The following is a 19,153-nucleotide window of genomic DNA, read 5'->3' on the forward strand; positions in this document are numbered from 1 at the left end:
ACCCACCATCACCTGTCTGTTCTTCCTGCCAGCAGTACCCGATCTGACAGCCGGAGGCAGTGGCCACCTGGGGACCCAGCGTTTGGTGGCTCCAGGGTTGCTTCAGGTCCAGTGGAAGTGGAAGGCGTGTGGGATCCGGCTCTTTTCTGGATGGGCGTCTTCTATCCTCGAGCCTGCCCACACATCACTGTGACTAATTTGACTGTTGATCTCAATTGTGTTGTCTGTTGCTCTGTTGTGCACATTCACAACATTAAATTGTTATTTATTGGCTTATTCCATTGTCCGTTCATTTGCGCCCCCCTGTTGTGGGTCCGTGTCCCTACACTTTCACAACAGGTGGTGAATTTTGACTTCCTTAGAGTACACATGACCTTTTGGCCTATATTTACATAGCCAATGACATAACTGACATTTAATCAATACCACAAGTTAGGGGACCTCAAGACCTTTCAAATGACACCTATCTTGCCAAGATATTAAGATCAGAACTGTGTGGGCTGATCATTTCTCATACCCCCAATTTTTCAGTCTATCCATTCAGTGGGATCACAATAGATATTCAGCTCAAATGCATATTTTGTACCACTTTATTTGATGTTAACATCATTTTTCTCATGGATGTAGTAGGCCTATATACATAACAACATACCAAAGCAGTCAAGCTGTGGGTATGTGTTAAATTAAAGTGCAACTATACTGGAATGATTATTGTAGGGTGGGTAGGTAGGTAGGTAGGTAGGTAGGTAGGTAGGTAGGTAGGTAGGTAGGTAGGTAGGTAGGTAGGTAGGTAGGTAGGTAGGTAGATAGATAGATAGATAGATAGATAGATAGATAGATAGATAGATAGATAGATAGATAGATAGATAGATAGATAGATAGATAGATAGATAGAGAGATAGATAGATAGAGATAGATAGATAGATAGATAGAAAGAAAGAAGTGAGTAGATGGATGACAACTACAGTCCCCAGATAAAGGATTTGCATCTTCACTGCTGGGTAAAGACTGTATCTTTGAGAATGTATACAGAATCCTACACTTATTGTGCTTAAGGGGACAACAGGGACATGATGCAGTCTTTCATCTGAAGTGACAATCCCGACAGAATAAAAGTAATAGTTTCCCTAAACACTGGGAAATAGATGTGGCAAACGTTTCGACAGTATCGCCCAGTTACAGTGAATAACAGTGCTACTTCTCAAAAAACACCAGCGTGGCCACTGGCAAGACAGCCAGTCATGTAATCCCTTTGGACATAAGAACACCTCATCAAACACAGGCCCAAATCCAAGTAATTGACAAAAGCATGTAAATAATGAGAAGAGCAGAAGTGGAAAACCACTATTATAGACTGATTAATTACAGAACCTATAACACATCAAAACAAACAAGCAAAAAAGAAGGTAAACAAAATAAGAAGAATCATCATGATTTCTTAATGCTTCTTGACCACTTTTAACACATATACAGTATACACAATATATATAAAACCGCTAATTATCGAAGCTAAAGTTTTCATTATTGGACTAGCTTTTTAGATAACTTTGAAAACCATCAGTGGACAAATTGTCTTCCATTAAATTTTGGTCTGATCATTTTTAGACCGCTAAGATATTTTTTACAGGCGTAGTGAATAAAGGCTTTAACAGTTAAAAACATTTGTGGATGTCTGATAACAAAAATGTTGGTGCTTACCTGTTAAATGTTTTGTAGCAGATATACAGTTCTATCCTGGTTCAGAAGAAACCTGCTCTATTCTCTGCAGTCAGAGGAGAACTGAACACAGAAGAAAACAAGAAGGAAAAAAAAAACATATATATATATATATATATATAGTAGTGTTCAGAATAACAGTAGTGCTATGTGACTAGGATTAATCCAGGTTTTGAGTATATTTCTTATTGTTACATGGTAAATAAGGTACCAGTAGATTCAGTAGATTCTCACAAATCCAACAAGACCAAGCATTCATGATATGCACACACATTGGGCTATTAGTAAAAAAAAGTAGAAAAGGGGGTGTTCACAATAATTGTACCATCTGCTGTTGATGCTACAAACTCAAAACTACTATGTTCAAACTGCTTTTTTAGCAATCCTGTGAATCACTAAACTAGTATTTAGTTGTATAACCACAGTTTTTCATGATTTCTTCACTTCTGCGAGGCATTAATTTTGTTTGTGTGGAACCAAGATTTTGCTCATTTATTAATGTGCTTGGGGTCATTGTCTTGTTCAAACACCCATTTCAAGGGCATGTCCTCTTCAGCATTACCCTATCCCCGTAGAGACGGTCCCTGCTCCCAGAACACCATTAACCAGTAAAATTTATTTAAGCATAAAAATCAAAAAGAAAAAAATAATATAGCACCTTCAACTGCACCACAGACTAAAACAGTTAAATGTTGTCTATTAAACATTAGGTCTCCTCTCTCTAAGTCCCTGTTAGTAAATGATATAATAATTGATCAACATATTGATTATTCTGCCTTACAGAAACCTGGTTACAGCAGAATGAATATGTTAGTTTAAATGAGTCACACCCCCGAGTCACACTAACTGCCAGAATGCTCGTAGCACGGGCCGAGGCAGAGGATTAGCAGCAATCCTCCATTCCATCTTATTAATTAATCCAAAACCCAGACAGAGCTTTAATTCATTTGAAAGCTTGACTCTTAGTGTTGTCCATCCAAATTGGAAGTCCCAAAAACCAGTTTTATTTATTATCTATCGTCCACCTGGTCTTTACTGTGAGTTTCTCTGTGAATTTTCAGACCTTTTGTCTGACTTAGTTCTTAGCTCAGATAAGATAATTATAGTGGGTGATTTTAACATCCACACAGATGCTGAGAATGACAGCCTCAACACTGCATTTAATCTATTATTAGACTCTATTGGCTTGCTCAAAATGTAAATGAGTCCACCCACCACTTTAATCATATCTTAGATCTTGTTCTGACTTATGGTATGGAAATTGAGGATTTAACAGTATTCCCTGAAAACTCCCTTCTGTCTGATCATTTCTTAATAACATTTACATTACTCTGATGGACTACCCAAGCAGTGGGGAATAAGTTTCATTACACTAGAAGTCTTTCAGAAAGCGCTGTAACTAGGTTTAAGGATATGATTCCTTCTTTATGTTCTCTAATGCCATATACCAACACAGTGCAGAGTAGCTACCTAAACTCTGTAAGTGAGATAGAGTATGTCGTCAATAGTTTTACATCCTCATTGAAGACAACTTTGGATGCTGTAGCTCCTCTGAAAAAGAGAGCTTTAAATCAGAAGTGCCTGACTCCGTGGTAATAACTCACAACTCGCAGCTTAAAGCAGATAACCCATAAGTTGGAGAGGAAATGGTTGTCTCACTAATTTAGAAGATCTTCACTTAGCCTGGAAAAAGAGTCTGTTGCTCTATAAAAAGCCCTCCGTAAAGCTAGGACATTTTACTACTCATCACTAATTGAAGAAAATAGAACAACCCCAGGTTTTCTTTCAGCACTGTAGCCAGGCTGACAAAGAGTCAGAGCTCTATGAGCCGAGTATTCCTTTAACTTTAACTAGTAATGACTTCATGACTTTCTTTGCTAATAAAATTTTAACTATTAGAGAAAAAATTACTCATAACCATCCCAAAGACATATTGTTATCTTTGGCTGCTTTCAGTGATGCCGGTATTTGGTTAGACTCTTTCTCTCAGATTGTTCTGTCTGAGTTATTTTCATTAGTTACTTCCTCCAAACCATCAACATGTCTATTAGATCCCACTCCTACCAGGCTGCTCAAGGAAGCCCTACCATTAATTAATGCTTCGATCTTAAATATAATCAATCTATCTTGGCTATGTACCACAGGCTTTTAAGGTGGCAGTAATTAAACCATTACTTAAAAAGCCATCACTTGACCCAGCTATCTTAGCTAATTATAGGCCAATCTCCAACCTTCCTTTTCTCTCAAAAATTCTTGGAAAGGTTGGTTGTAAATCAGCTAACTGATCATCTGCAGAGGAATGGTCTATTTGAAGAGTTCAGTCAGGTTTTAGAATTCATCATAGTACAGAACAGCATAGTGAAGGTTACAATGATCTTCTTATGGCCTCAGACAGTGGACTCATCTCTGTGCTTGTCTTGTTAGACCTCAGTGCTGCTTTTGATACTGTTGACCATAAATTTTATTACAGAGATTAGAGCATGCCATAGGTATTAAAGGCACTGCGCTGCGGTGGTTGGAATCATATTTATCTAATAGATTACAATTTGTTCATGTACATGGGGAATCTTCTTCACAGACGAAGGTTAATTATGGAGTTCCACAAGGTTCTGTGCTAGGACCAATTTTATCACTTTATACGTTTCCCTTAGGCAGTATTATTAGACGGCATTGCTTAAATTTTCATTGTTACGCAGATGATACACAGCTTTATCTATCCATGAAGCCAGAGGACACACTGTCTTACAGACATAAAGACATGGATGACCTCTAATTTCCTGCTTTTAAACTCAGATAAAACTGAAGTTATTGTACTTGGCCCCACAAATCTTAGAAACATGGTGTCTAACCAGATCCTTACTCTGGATGGCATTACCCTGACCTCTAGTAATCTTGTCAGAAATCTTGGAGTCATTTTTGATCAGGATATGTCATTCAATGTGCATATTAAACAAGTATGTAGCACTGCTTTTTTGCATTTGTGCAATATCTCTAAAATTAGAAAGGTCTTGTCTCAGAGTGATGCTGAAAAACTAATTCATGCATTTATTTCCTCTAGGTTGGACTACTGTAATGCATTATTATCAGGTTGTCCTAAAAGTTCCCTGAAAAGCCTTCAGTTAATTCAAAATGCTGCAGCTAGAGTGCTAACAGGGACTAGAAGGAGAGAGCATATCTCACCCATATTGGCCTCTCTTCATTGGCTTCCTGTTAATTCTAGAATAGAATTTAAAATTTTTCTTCTACTTATAAGGTTTTGATAATCAGGTCCCATCTTATCTTAGGGACCTCATAGTACCATATCACCCCAATAGAGCGCTTCGCTCTCAGACTGCAGCTTACTTGTAGTTCCTAGGGTTTGTAAGAGTAGAATGGGAGGCAGAGCCTTCAGCTTTCTGGCTCCTCTCCTGTGGAACCAGCTCCCAATTCAGATCAGGGAGACAGACACCCTCTCTACTTTTAAGATTAGGCTTAAAACTTTCCTTTTTGCTAAAGCTTATACTTAGGGCTGGATCAGGTGACCCTGAACCATCCCTTAGTTATGCTGCTATAGACTTAGACTGCTGGGGGGTTCCCATGATGCACTGAGTGTTTCTTTCTCTTTTTGCTCTGTATGCACCACTCTGCATTTAATCATTAGTGATTGATCTCTGCTCCCCTCCACAGCATGTCCTTTTCCTGGTTCTCTCCCTCAGCCCCAACCAGTCCCAGCAGAAGACTGCCCCTCCCTGAGCCTGGTTCTGCTGGAGGTTTCTTCCTGTTAAAAGAGAGTTTTTCCTTCCCACTGTCGCCAAGTGCTTGCTCACAGGGGGTCATTTTGACCGTTGGGGTTTTTACGTAATTATGTATGGCCTGCCTTACAATATAAAGCGCCTTGGGGCAACTGTTTGTTGTGATTTGGCGCTATATAAATAAAATGATTGATTGATTGATTGAGAATGTGTTCAATCTCTCACGGGATATTTCCATAGCATCTGCTAGCTGATTAATCGTCGATCGTCTGTCGTCCATCACCCATTTCATGAACAAGGTAATGTTTTTCTGGGTTGTGGCTGTGCAGGCTGCCCAGACCTTGGGTCATCTTCAAGGCTCTCTCTGCCCCTCTTAAATTTCAGCTGCCCACTTCTGCACTGTAGATATGGAGGGAGCTTCATCCCCTAATGTAGCAACCATATCAGCATGAATGTCCTTGGGCTTTAACCCCTTCTTATGCAGTACTTAATCACACCGCGATGCCAGATTTGATCCATTTTTGCCGTTTCCCTCTACCACGAACTTTCAAACTTGGCTCATGAACCACAAACTACCACATAACCTGGACGCATACATCTTTGGGATGGTTATGAGTAATTTTTTCTCTAATAGTCAAAATTTTGTTAGCAAAGAAAGTCATGAAGTCATTACTAGTTAAAGTTAATGGAATACTCAGCTCAATAGAGCTCTGACTCTTTGTCAGCCTGGCTACAGTGCTGAAAAGAAACCTGGGGTTGTTCTTATTTTCTTCAATTAGTGATGAGTAGAAAGATGTCCTAGCTTCACGAAGGGCTTTCTTATAGAGCAACAAACTCTTTTTCCAGGCTAAGTGAAGATCTTCTAAATTAGTGAGACGCCATTTCCTCTCCAACTTACGGGTTATCAGCTTTAAGCTACGAGTTTGTGAGTTATACCACGGAGTCAGACACTTCTGATTAAAGCTCTCTTTTTTAGAGGAGCTACAGCATCCAAAGTTGTCTTCAATGAGGATGTAAAACTATTGACAAGATACTCTAACTCCCTTACAGAGTTTAGGTAGCTACTCTGCTCTGTGTTGGTATATGACATTAGAGAACATAAAGAAGGAATCATATCCTTAAACCTAGTTACAGCGCTTTCTGAAAGACTTCTAGTGTAATGAAACTTATTCCCCACTGCAGGGTAGTCCATCAGAGTAAATGTAAATGTATTAAAAAATGATCAGACAAAAGGGAGTTTTCAGGGAATACTGTTAAGTCTTCTATTTCCATACCATAAGGTCAGAACAAGATCTAAAATATGATTAAAGTGGTGGGTGGACTCATTTACTTTTTGAGCAAGCCGATAGAGTCTAATAATAGATTAAATGCAGTGTTGAGGCTGTCATTCTCAGCATCTGTGTGGATGTTAAAATCGCCCACTATAATTATCTTATCTGAGCTAAGCACTAAGTCAGACAAAAGGTCTGAAATTCACAGAGAAACTCACAGTAACGACCAGGTGGACGATAGATAATAACAAATAAAACGGTTTTTTGGGACTTCCAATTTGGATGGACAAGACTAAGAGACAAGCTTTCAAATGAATTAAAGCTCTGTCTAGGTTTTGATTAATTAATAAGCTGGAATGGAAGATTGCTGCTAATCCTCCGCCCCGGCCCGTGCTACGAGCATTCTGACAGTTAGTGTGACTCGGGGGTGTTGACTCATTTAAACTAACATATTCATCCTGCTGTAACCAAGTTTCTGTTAGGCAGAATAAATCAATACGTTGATCAATTATTATATCATTTACCACAGGGACTTAGAAGAGAGAGACCTAATGTTTAATAGACCACATTTAAACTGTTTTAGTCTGTGGTGCAATTGAAGGTGCTATATTATTTTTTCTTTTGAAATTTTTATGCTTAAATAGATTTTTGCTAGTTATTGGTGGTCTGGGAGCAGGCACCGTCTCTACGGGGATGGGGTAATAGGGGGATTGGCAGGGGGAGAGAAGCTGCAGAGAGGTGTATAAGGACCACAGCTCTGCCTCCTGGTCCCAACGCTAGACAGTCACAGTGAAATAATTATTTTATATACACAGCATCCAGCGCAGAGAGCGTGGCAGCGGTAGAGACAAGAACAGCGTCCAGCTGTGAACACAGTGCATCTGATTTGCATCCGCCGCGAATCAAATGCAAAGGCAGACGTATTAGACGCTTTATTCGTGGCCAGTCTGTATGCAGTCACTACAACTTATGTTAGTTCGTGATGTGGACATGATGGGCACGCAAAATATCCATTTTGCACACTGTCCCAGTCCGGTGCCAAGCCACAAATACCTGTCAGTTGCGGATATCTGCAGATGATGGCGAATATACAGCGCATGGATTGAGTATGTTTGTGTATGTATTGAGTATGTATGGAGTATATAAAGCGGAGTGTCATCTGCACACAAAATTGGTGCAGCTCAAAAATCCTGGCAATAAAAAAAGTGCCTCTGAGGATAATTATGGACATGTGGCGGATGTCTGCTGACTCTTACAAGCATGGTTCAAGATATTGCGGATGTTAAGTGAATATGAACCAATTTTGAACGCGGATCGATATGCAAATCCTCCTAAATGTTTTGTAACAACATGTGTTTGTTACAAAACTTCAGAATTAGTGCATCATGTAAAATTAAAAGATGTGTTATATTTTAACTTTGTACAAATGACAGAATTGTCATTAATGGAGTCACACAGAGACCCCTTAGCCATAATAATTTCCATTTGTATCTTTTGGCCAGAAGAAGAAAAGTAATCTTGACCAGCAAGTTTTAAATGAGACAAATAATATCAATAAGAAAATATGTCTAACTTTATCTTTATACAATTTTACAGCTAATATAGATCTCGATTGTACCTATTTCAAGTAAAAAAAAAAAAAAAAAAGTTTGCATGGAATGGCAGCAGAGGAACAAAATTGTTTTTTTTATTTTTTTTATTTCATTTTATATGTAAGTCGAAGATCAATTACTACAACTTTTCAATTCAAAAATTCATGAAATAATACACTTTGTTTGAAGTAATCAGTTTGTATTCACTGTGAATAAACAGAAAGATGCACTGAGCTACACAACAAACAGTACATACTGCAAAAGCTGAACTGAACAAAACTGCATTTAGAAAACTGCATCTCGTAGCTGCAGTCTAGAAAACAGAAGGTTCATTTTACAGAATGTTTTTATATCTTATATAAATGTTATCATTTATTTATTTTTTTGGAATGTGCTGCAATTTTAGAATAGATGTATGTAAAAATGAAATGAGGTTGACCATACAAAACATGGCATATCTTGTATTCATACTGTATTTAATGCAGTTGAAGTCAGCGTAAATGAAAGAATCCTTGCAGTCATCTTTATTTACATTTTCCATATCTTTCCATCTTTTTTTTCTTTTTGGTCTTGTATCAGTCACAAAGCCTGTAATTAATGACACTGGACTTCATTAATTAGACTGGACTTCTTCATGGCCTGACAGCCATGATTACAATAATTATATATTTTTTTATTTTTTTTATTTTATTATTATTTTTTTTTAGTAGTCTTAAGGAAAATAAACTATGAAGAACATATCAGGCTTTGCTTAACATATGCTTTACATTAACTGTATTTGTGTGTGAAGAAGGATAAGCCAAACACTGTCTCCTTTATGTTCCCTTTGGGTCACACTCAGACTTTATCACATACACAGCCTATTTACATAGCAATTTATATGTCGGCTGTAAAGATAATTCTACATTGATTGCTTCAACATGTCTGCAAATCCACATTCATATGAGTTTTGGCTCTCCTGTGTCGCAGCAAGGTGGAAGTAAAGTGGTAATGAGGTCAAAATGTGCACCACCTTAGAAAGACTTCTGGGTGTCATCTCCCAGAAATATATACATAGTGAAATATTCAACAGAACATTCCTTATTAGCATAAGATATGGCCTTTTATTCCACTCACATGTAATCAGTGAACATACCCTGATTGTTTTGTGTCATATATCAAGCTTAGTGTTCATATCAGACATAGTGGGCAAATATCCGATAAAGTGACATGCATTTGCAGATAAAACATGTAATATAGAATGCAAGGCGACCTCCTCAACAGAACTGACAGTGGTGACAAAGTCTTTGTTGTTAAGTGATTTGGGGACCTGCTTTCAATCACAATCTACTTAAGTGAAGAGATGCAACACTGAAATATAATAGTTCCAGCAGGTGCAGGCCATAAAAAGTCAGAGAATATATGAGCTACATTTGAAATAATATTTACTTAGAGGTACCCAATGTAGATTTTACATATTAATACACTACCACTAAAGTTTGCACATATTTTCCTCTCATTTGAATGGAGAAGGTGTGCAAATCGTGATTGGTACTGTATCAGCAAACAAATATTTTCTATGTAAAGATTAATGGCTTCATAGCACCGTATCGTACCATATGAAGCAACAATCCCTCTGTGCCCTGAGCCTTTCTTTTCCTGTTTACATTTCTCAGTCTGGTCATGCATGCATGTTTAGTACATGAAAATTATGCATGGGACAATTATTCAAGTAACTCCTGGCCTGTAAAACTGCTGCCCTACCCACTTTATAAGAGGAAAACAGGACTAACTATTTATCACATAGCTGTTGACTCTTTTTTCCCAAGGTGGTGTTCAACAGCATTGTCGAGAAAACTAGAATCAACATACAGAGTGGCCAAGGAGGGAACCTTCGTTTATATCCTGAAATCTGGCGCTAGGTGTGATATCTAGTGCAGAAAACATCATTCATAACACCTTTAAATTTAAATGTATTCACTCTGATTGCAAAGAGAAAATACTAAAGAATTCATCAATTAAAAGAATGTATATTGGAGTTTACAAACAAATTAACTGAAAAATACATTCTGACTGATTCCAATCTCCAGTGTGACATATCTAAAGATAAGCTCATTACAGTTTTGATATCTCTAAAGTTACTAAAATTACAAAATTTGCCATTCTGAAAAAAAAAGAAGTTATAATTAACTGCTAGAAACTACTATTCTTTCAGCTGTTTCTGTAATGGTTACCACAGCAGATCAGTTGTTTCCATTTCACCCTGTCCTCTGTATCTTCATCTGTCACACCAACCACCTGCATGTGGTGGTTGGTGTGACCACCACATCCATAAACCTCCTCTTTGGCCTCCCTCTTCTCCTCCTGCCTGGTAGCTCCATGCTCAGCATCCTTCTCCTTATATAAAATGGGTCCCTGTTCTGTACATGTCCAAACCATCTCAGTCTCACCTCTCTGACTTTGTCTCCAAACCGTCCCACCTGAGCTGTCCCTCTGATATGTTCATTCCTAATCCTGTCCATTCTCATCACTTACAAAGAGAATCACATCTACAGCTCTGCCACCTCCAACTCTCCCTCCTTTTTGTTCGTGTCACCATCTCTAAGCCGCACAACATGTAGATATTCTTCAGTCACAAATCACTCCTGCCACCTTTCTCCACCCACACCACCCTGCCTGCACTCTCTTTTTTAACCTCTCTACCACACTTTCCATTACTTTAGACAGTTGACTCCAAGTATTTAAACTCAACTATTTTCACCACCACTACTCCTTGTAACCACACTATTCCACTGGGCTCCCTCTCATTCACATACATGTACTAGGTCTTGCAACTACTGACTGTCATTCCCCTGCTCTCCAGAGAATACCTCCACATTTCCAGGCTGATTAAACCTGCTCTCTACTCTCACTACAGATCACAATGTCATCTGTAAACATGATAGCCCGTGGAGACTCCTGTCTGAACTCATCCTGTCAACCTGTCCATCACTGCTGCAACAAGAAAGAACTCACAGCTGATCCTTGGTGTAATTCCACCTCCACCTTGAATGAGTTTGTCATTCTTACTGCACATCTCACCACTGTCACACTATCCTTGAACATGTCCTGCACTACTGTCACATTCTTCTAAGGCACTCCAAACCTCCTCATACAGTACCACATCTCTTCTTTTGGCAACCTGTCATAAGCTTTCTCTAAATGCACAAACACACAATGTGACTCCTTCTGGCCTTCTCTATATTTCATCTGTATTCTCAGAGCAAACATTGCTTCTGTAGTGCTCTTTCTCAACATAAAACCATATTGCTGCTCACAGATCTGCACCTGTTTTCTAAACCTAGCTTCTACTACTCTTTTTCATAACTTCATGCTATGGCATCTGTAGTTACTGCAGCTCTTCACCTCACTCTTGTTCTTAAAAATAGGAAGCAGGGGCCTCATGTACTAAGCATGCCTATGCAGAAAAAATGTGGCATACATCTGTCTCCAGGCTAATGTCCAAATGTATCAAAAGTGAAGTAACTGTGCAAATGGGTGGTGCGTAATGCAAAAATGCTACCCAGCATATGCACAATTTTGCAGCTGTTGGTCCACTTCCAACATGTAGAGATGAATGCTGGAACAGTTAATAGTGTGAAATCATGTAGCCATCTGAGTGATGTGCACATCAGCGACACACTGATGAACAATTAACACACCCACATGTTTGCAGTTATATGGATGATATAAAAGCATACACAAAGTGATCATAAAATGGCACTAACAATGGCTGCGTCAGCATTGTTAGAGGACCCTTGCAATGACTGCAATCCGACATGAGCATGTATTCAGGGAAAAAGAGGATTTACTTGCAAATGACGATAATTGGCTCATAAGCCACTTTCGATTACCAAGGCCACTGTTACTGGAGTTGCATGCAGAACTGTGGCTGGCCCAGAGAATGCAATACGATGATGAGCCAGGTGTTGTTTGTGCTCACACAGTAGCTGTCCATGCTGGGCTTCCTGGCAACAGGGGCATTCCAGTGGGACTACGCTGATCAGTCAGGAGTGTGCCAGTCAACCTTAAGCTGAGCCATGTCAGCTGTGTGGAACGCAGTCATCCGAATGTCATCCAGGTACATCACATTCCAACAAGCACAATTTCCTGCCATTTGCACAAATATTGCTATAAAGGGGCTATCACATGTTGACTTTGTTTTTATTGAAAGGAAAAAAAAATCCATTATTGTTCAAATCATATGTGATGTGCAAATGCATCTAACTAACATCATGGCTAGGTGGCCAGGTTCAATACATGACTCATTCATCCTGACTAACAGCATAGTTGGGGTAGCCCAGTCTCACGCCTTTCTTTCATGCTCCCATCATGAAATGAGTGACATTTCCGTGATGCTGTGTTTTTATTTTACTATTTGCAACCTAACCCCTTCTTCTAACCCTAACCTTAACCATCATATAACTGTCTCCCTTTCCCTAATCAGCAAGTCCCAAGTCAAGTCTTATGTTATGTGTCGGACGCAGCTCGGAGAACCGACCAGCGTTTGAAGGACCCAGTATGAAATAAGCAGAGCACGGTACAAAGGCTAACTGAATTTAATACATAACAGTGATACAAAAAATAACAAAGAAAGTGCGGTCTGGCGTGGTGCGCTCCCAGCAGCGCTAACGGTCCGGAGCCAGAAGCTGTTCGGGACCCAAGGACCCCGCCGACCACCCCCCAGGTGGCCGCAACAAACCGAGTCTGTGAAAGAAGGAACCATTATGTGAGTCCACACTCTACACACAGAGAGAACACTTAAAGGTGTACAACAGCAAACACTTCCTGGCTTGATTACTAATCAGCTTCCCAACCTGCAGGCATGGAACATCCAGTTCACAAAACTCCACTGCAGTGGAAGCCGATACATGACTAACATACAGCTCAATATAAAAAGGTGTGAGGGGACACCACATTTACTGACTGTATAATGTTAGTCCCAAAATCTAACGTACCTCAGGAAGTGTGCTGACGAGCGTGAGACCTCACCCCCTCCTCTTTCACAGACCGTGCATCAACCCTGGACGTTCTCTGCATCCACTGATGATGAGATGGCTCCCGAGACGACGATCTCACCCGTCTGGTCGCAAGGTCGAGTCTCTGGCAAATACACACTGTATACTCCAGTCTTAAATGCCACCATGTTCCAATCCATATAGATGCACCTCAGCTGTGAGTCCTGACGAGCCGCAGGTGATCAGGGTGAGGTCCTGATAACCTCAGCAACACAGCCACTCAGTCCCAAATGCAAGCCACCTGGAAGGAAAAACAAATGACAGAAACAAAAGGCAGCCAGGCCCCCCAGCCATACAACATCTTAAGTCATAATGACCACCAACTGTTTGCAAGCTGACTTGACCTGACTTGGGACTTGCAGGTTGATGACTTGAAAATGACTTGACAGTGACTTTGTCCCACCTCTGCCCCAGACTCCCCCCCATGTCACCCAGTATCAGCTGTGGTGCATTCAGCGTGTGTGTGTGTGTGTGTGTGCGCTGCTTCATCTTATTTAGGTTGACATGGTACCAAATTAGATATCCCTGTGTATCTCTACTTTAATTACATCATTTACTTCACTTCATTTGTAGCTCACACTCGATTAAATTCCTTTTCTTACCATGACCATTCCGGACAGAGAGGGGAATCCCCAGGTCCCAGGGTCTATTTGAATACATTTGCATATTTAAATAGGGAAATGTACAGGGAGGAGCTTAGTGTGTGTGCATGTGCACTCAATTCCACATTCAGTGGGATGCACAAACGGAATGTGCGTGGATCCATGGCTACGCACACTTTAATATATCTGAATATTTTTGTGCTTACACCAGTTTCTGGGTTTTGGCATATGCTATGTTTCAGTAGGAAATCCACACAACTCTTTGTAGTAGATGAGCAGACGTTGTCTCCATTCCTAGGCATCCTCTCACTTTCCAAGATTTTATGAAACAGTTTGGTTAGAAACTCCACTGCCATCTCGCTTAGCCATTTCCATGCCTCCACTAGAATGTCATCTGGGCAAACGGCCTTTCCACTCTTCATCCTCTTCATACAGTACATCTGGAAAGCATTTACAGCACTTCACTTTTACACATTTTGTTCTGTTACAGCCATATTTCAAAATGGACTAAATTCATTTTTTCCCCTCTCAAATTCCTACTCACAGCTCCACATAATGACAACTGGAAAAAAGTTTATTTTTTATTTTTATAGTAGAGAAGCTTGAATCTTCGACTGGACTGGGTTGCTTGATGTGAGGACGTTTTGCTTCAAATCGCAGAAGCTTCCTCAGCTAAAATTCTTGCTCTGGTAGTCTAACTTCTGTCTTTACTCTTGTAGAGAAGAATAAACCAAAGCCAACAAAAGCTGGAGTTTTTTAAACCTAACCAGACCCCTCCTACCGAAAGGCCGACTGCTATAGGCAAGTGACTAAACAATAGCTCTAATTAGCACCTATTGTGCTCTAGTTAGCACCCTCCTAATGACAGGGCAGCTGTCCCTCCTAATGATGGGACGGAAGCCTCTCCTGATGGCTCCCTTGACGACTCTCCTGATGATGTGAATGACTTATTACCATGAACAAAAGACTGAAACTGCTTTGACCTGAGTACCCCATTGTAAACAGGGGACAAAGCGTGTCTCAGACCCCCTCCCCGGTTAAGGCTGGGTTTCAACTGTTTCACATAGAATGCTTCCTTGACACCTCTCTCAAACCATTTCTTCTCTCTGGCTAAGATTTTAACTTCCTTGTCCTCAAACGTGTGGTTAGTGTCTTTCAGGTGGAGATGAACTACAGACTGAGGTCCATTTGTGCCCTCTCTGCGGTGCTGGTATAGCCTTTTGTGTAAAGGTTGCTTAGTCTCACCTATATAGTTATCATTACAGTTTCCTGACATCTGATAGAATACACTACATTGCTGTGTTTGTAACTAGGGATCCTGTTCTTAGGGTGAACTAATTTCTGTCTCAAGGTGTTAACCGGTTTAAAGTAAACTGGGATTTTGTGCTGTCTGAAGATCCTCTGTAGTTTTTCCCCTACTCATGCTAAATAAGGGAGAGACACTCCTCTTCTTCTTGTCTCCGTCTCCTGTCTATCTGGTCTCTTTGTTTTCTGGGACTTCTGCACTTTGTCCAGGGACCATCGTGGGTACCCACATACTGTGAGGGCTTTCCGTACAAGTTGTTGTTTTTTAGCCCTTCCCTCTGCAGTTGTGGGCACCTGTAGGGCTCTGTGTTGAAGAGTCCTGATCACCCCGAGCTTGTGTTCAAGGGGGTGGTTTGAGCCAAAGAGCAGATATTGGTCAGTGTGAGTGGGTTTTCTGTAAACCCCTGTCTGGAGCTGCCTGTTCTCTCCAATCGTAACATCACAGTCCAAGAAGGCTAAATGGTTGTTTCTGGCATCCTCACGTGTGAACTTGATATTGGAATCCACCGAGTTGATGTATTCTGTAAAGTCCTCAACCTCCTGTTGCTTGATTTTAACCCATGTGTCATCGACATATCTGAACCAGTGACTGGGAGAGATGCCCATGAAAAACATCAAGGCTGTCTTCTCCACTCGCTCCATGTACAGATTGGCCACAATGGGGGATATCGGAGACCCCATCACACAACCATGGATCTGCCTGTAGTAATTCCCCCTAAACAGGAAATACGTGGTGTTAAGACAGATCTCCAAGAGTTGGCAGATGTGGTCTGGTGTGAGTTTGGTCCTTTCAAGTAGAGACACATCCTCCAGCAGTCTCTGCCTCACGGCTCTGGCCTCAGCGGTGGGGATGCAGGTGAACAACAATGTCACATCAAATGACACCATAGTTTCATCTGCCTCCAGCTGCAGGTCCTTGATCTTGTTCACAAAATCTTGTGTGTTCTCCACATGGTGGTCTGAATTACCCACTAGAGGAGCCAAAATCCACTTGAGGTGCTTGGCCAAATTGTACGTGATGGAATCTGTGCCTGAGTGACACGTCCTGTTTGTGGATTTTGGGCAGTCCATAGATGCATGGAGTGGCGTCCCCAGGGTACAGTCTGTAGTATGTCTGCCTGTCGATGAGTCCCTCTTTCTGCAGGTTTTGGAGGTAGCTAACGATTTTCTTCTTATAGCTGCTCATGGGGTCTCTCTTCAGATGTTCGTATGTACTGGAGTCACTGAGCAAGTTGTTGATCTTGGCCTCATAGTCCGATGTGTTCAGGACCACCGTGCATCTGCCTTTATCTGCTGGCAGGATAAGGATGCTTTGGTCCTTCTGCAGTGCTGACAAAGCTTTTTGTTCGTCTCCTGTGATGTTGGACAGAGGAGGCTTGACACTGTTAAGCACTGCTGTGACTCTTAGTCAGAGGTCCCCAGCTTCTGACTCTGACAAAGTGTTATGTTTAATGGCTGACTCTGACAAACTATTATGTTTAATGGCTGACTCTACTGCAGTGATGTAATCTACTGTCGGTATATGTTTAGGGGTCACTGAGAAATTTAGTCCTTTAGCGAGCACATCCTTTTCTGTCTGTGTAAGAACCCTGTCGGACAGATTCTTTACCCAATTTTCCCTGTTGTCACTAATTTGTCTGGGTGTATCTTTAAAACTACTCCCACTGAAAGTATGCCTTTCTGCACTAAAAGGTTGTGAAACTTCCTGATTAGCCGCTCCTTACTTTTTAAATACTCAGCCATTTGAATTTTAACTATGAACTTTGTGATCTTATTATGGGCCTCTTCCCCCACTAAGGTTTCTAACCTTTTGTGAAGACTATCAAGATTATTTTCGAGGTCTAATATTTTAAAATGAAGCCTTCTAATTCTAAGACCCCAAATCCTTCTAATCCTACTATCCTCCATTTTTTATTTTTGCAAATTTATTAACAAATAAAAAACAAGAAAATCAAATGTAACGACAGTACAATTTGCTCAATGCTTTGTTGATGCACCTTTGGCAGCAATTACAGCTGCAAGTCTTCTTGAATGGATGCCACAAACTTGGCACACCTATCTTTGGGCAGTTATGCCCATTCCTCATTGCAGCACCTCTCAAGCTCCATCAGGTTGGATGGGGACCATCAGTGCACAGCCATTTTCAGATCTCTCCAGAGATGTTCAATCGGATTCAGGTCTGGGCTCTGGCTGTGCTACTCGAGGCCATTTACAGAGTTGTCCTGAAGCTACTCCTTTGATATATTGATTGTGTGCTTAGGGTCATTGTCCTGCTGAAAGATGAACCATCACCCCAGTCTGAGGTCAAGAGCCCTCTGGGACAGGTTTTCATCCAGAATGACTGTGTAAATTGCTGGATTCATCTTTCCCTCAATCCTGACTAGACTACCACATTCTGCCACTGAATGCCATCCCCATAGCATGATGACACCGTGCTCTACTGTAGTGATGGTGCCTGTTTTTCCCCAAACATGACTCATGGCATTCATGGCAATGAATTCAATATTTGCCTCATCCGACCAGAGAAATTTGTTTCTCATGGTCTGAGAGTCCTTCAGGTGTCTTTTGGTAAACCCCAGGTGGGCTGCCATGTACCTTTTACTAAGGAGTGGCTTCCGTCTTGCCACTCTACCATACAGGACTGATTGGTGGATTGCTGCAGAAATGGTTGTCCTTCTGGAAGGTTCTCCTCTCTCCACAGAAGAATGCTGGAGCTCTGGTAGAGTGACCATTGGGTTCTTGGTCAACTCTCTGGCTAAGGCCCTTCTCCCAGAATTGCTCAGTTTAGACTGATGACCATCTCTTGGAAGAGTCCTGGTGGACATGTGATATCTTAGCCTTTTTATTTTTAATAAATTTGGAAATATAAAAAAAAAAAACTTTTTTTCACATTGTCATTATGGGGTATTGTTTGTAGAATTTTAAGGGAAAAAATGAATTTCATATATTATGGAATAAGGCTGTAACATAACAAAATGTGGTCAAATTGAAGCTCTGTGAATTCTTTTTGGATTCTTTCTGGCCACCCTCACTTCGTCCTTACTAATTTCTTGCACTTCCTGATTTACTCTCTCTACATCATCTACCCTCTTGTCTCTTTCATTTTCTTCATTCATCAGCTCCTCAAAATATTCTCTCCACCTTCTCAACATACTCTCTTTGCTTGCCAGTACATTTCCATCTGCATCTTTTACCACTGCAACCCACTGCCCATCCTTTTCAGCTCTGTCCCTTTATTTAGCCAGTTGGTACAAGTTCTTTTCTACTTCCGAACTATTCAGCTTCTTGTTAAGCTTGTTACATACCTTTACCTTAGGTTTTGCCACTTCTCTTTTCACCTTATGCCACATCTCCTTGTACTCCTGTCTACTTTCTTCATCTGTCTCACTCTCACTTTCTCAATTCTTTGTCGCCAACCTCTTTCAATTTCAATTTCAGTTAAATTTATGAAATTTATAAAGCACCAACTCACAACAAGGCACTTCACACAAAACAATTCCAAAACAATTTAAAAAAAAAAAATTCAAAAGCACAATTAAAAGATCAAAAAAAAATTTTTAAAGAATTAAAAAGGATTCTAACACAATATGCTTACCATCGGGCTGAGAAAATAAATGTCTTAAGTCTCATCTTGAATGTCTCCACAGAATCTGACTGCCTTATCGAAGCTGGGAGACCATTCCATATGCATGATAGGAGAATGCTCTTTGACCCACACAGTTTTCTTCACCCTCGTAACACAAGTAGTCCTGCATTGTGTGACCGCAAAGCCAGGGCCGATACGTAGGGTTTAATTAAATCAGCTAGGTAGGTCGGTGCCAGTCCATGAACAATTTTTTAGGCTAATAACAGAACATTAAAATCTGATCTCACATAGACATATAGCCAATGAACAGTGGT

This window comes from Thalassophryne amazonica, chromosome 11 (genome assembly GCF_902500255.1).
Source record: "Thalassophryne amazonica chromosome 11, fThaAma1.1, whole genome shotgun sequence".
NCBI lineage: Eukaryota > Metazoa > Chordata > Actinopteri > Batrachoidiformes > Batrachoididae > Thalassophryne > Thalassophryne amazonica.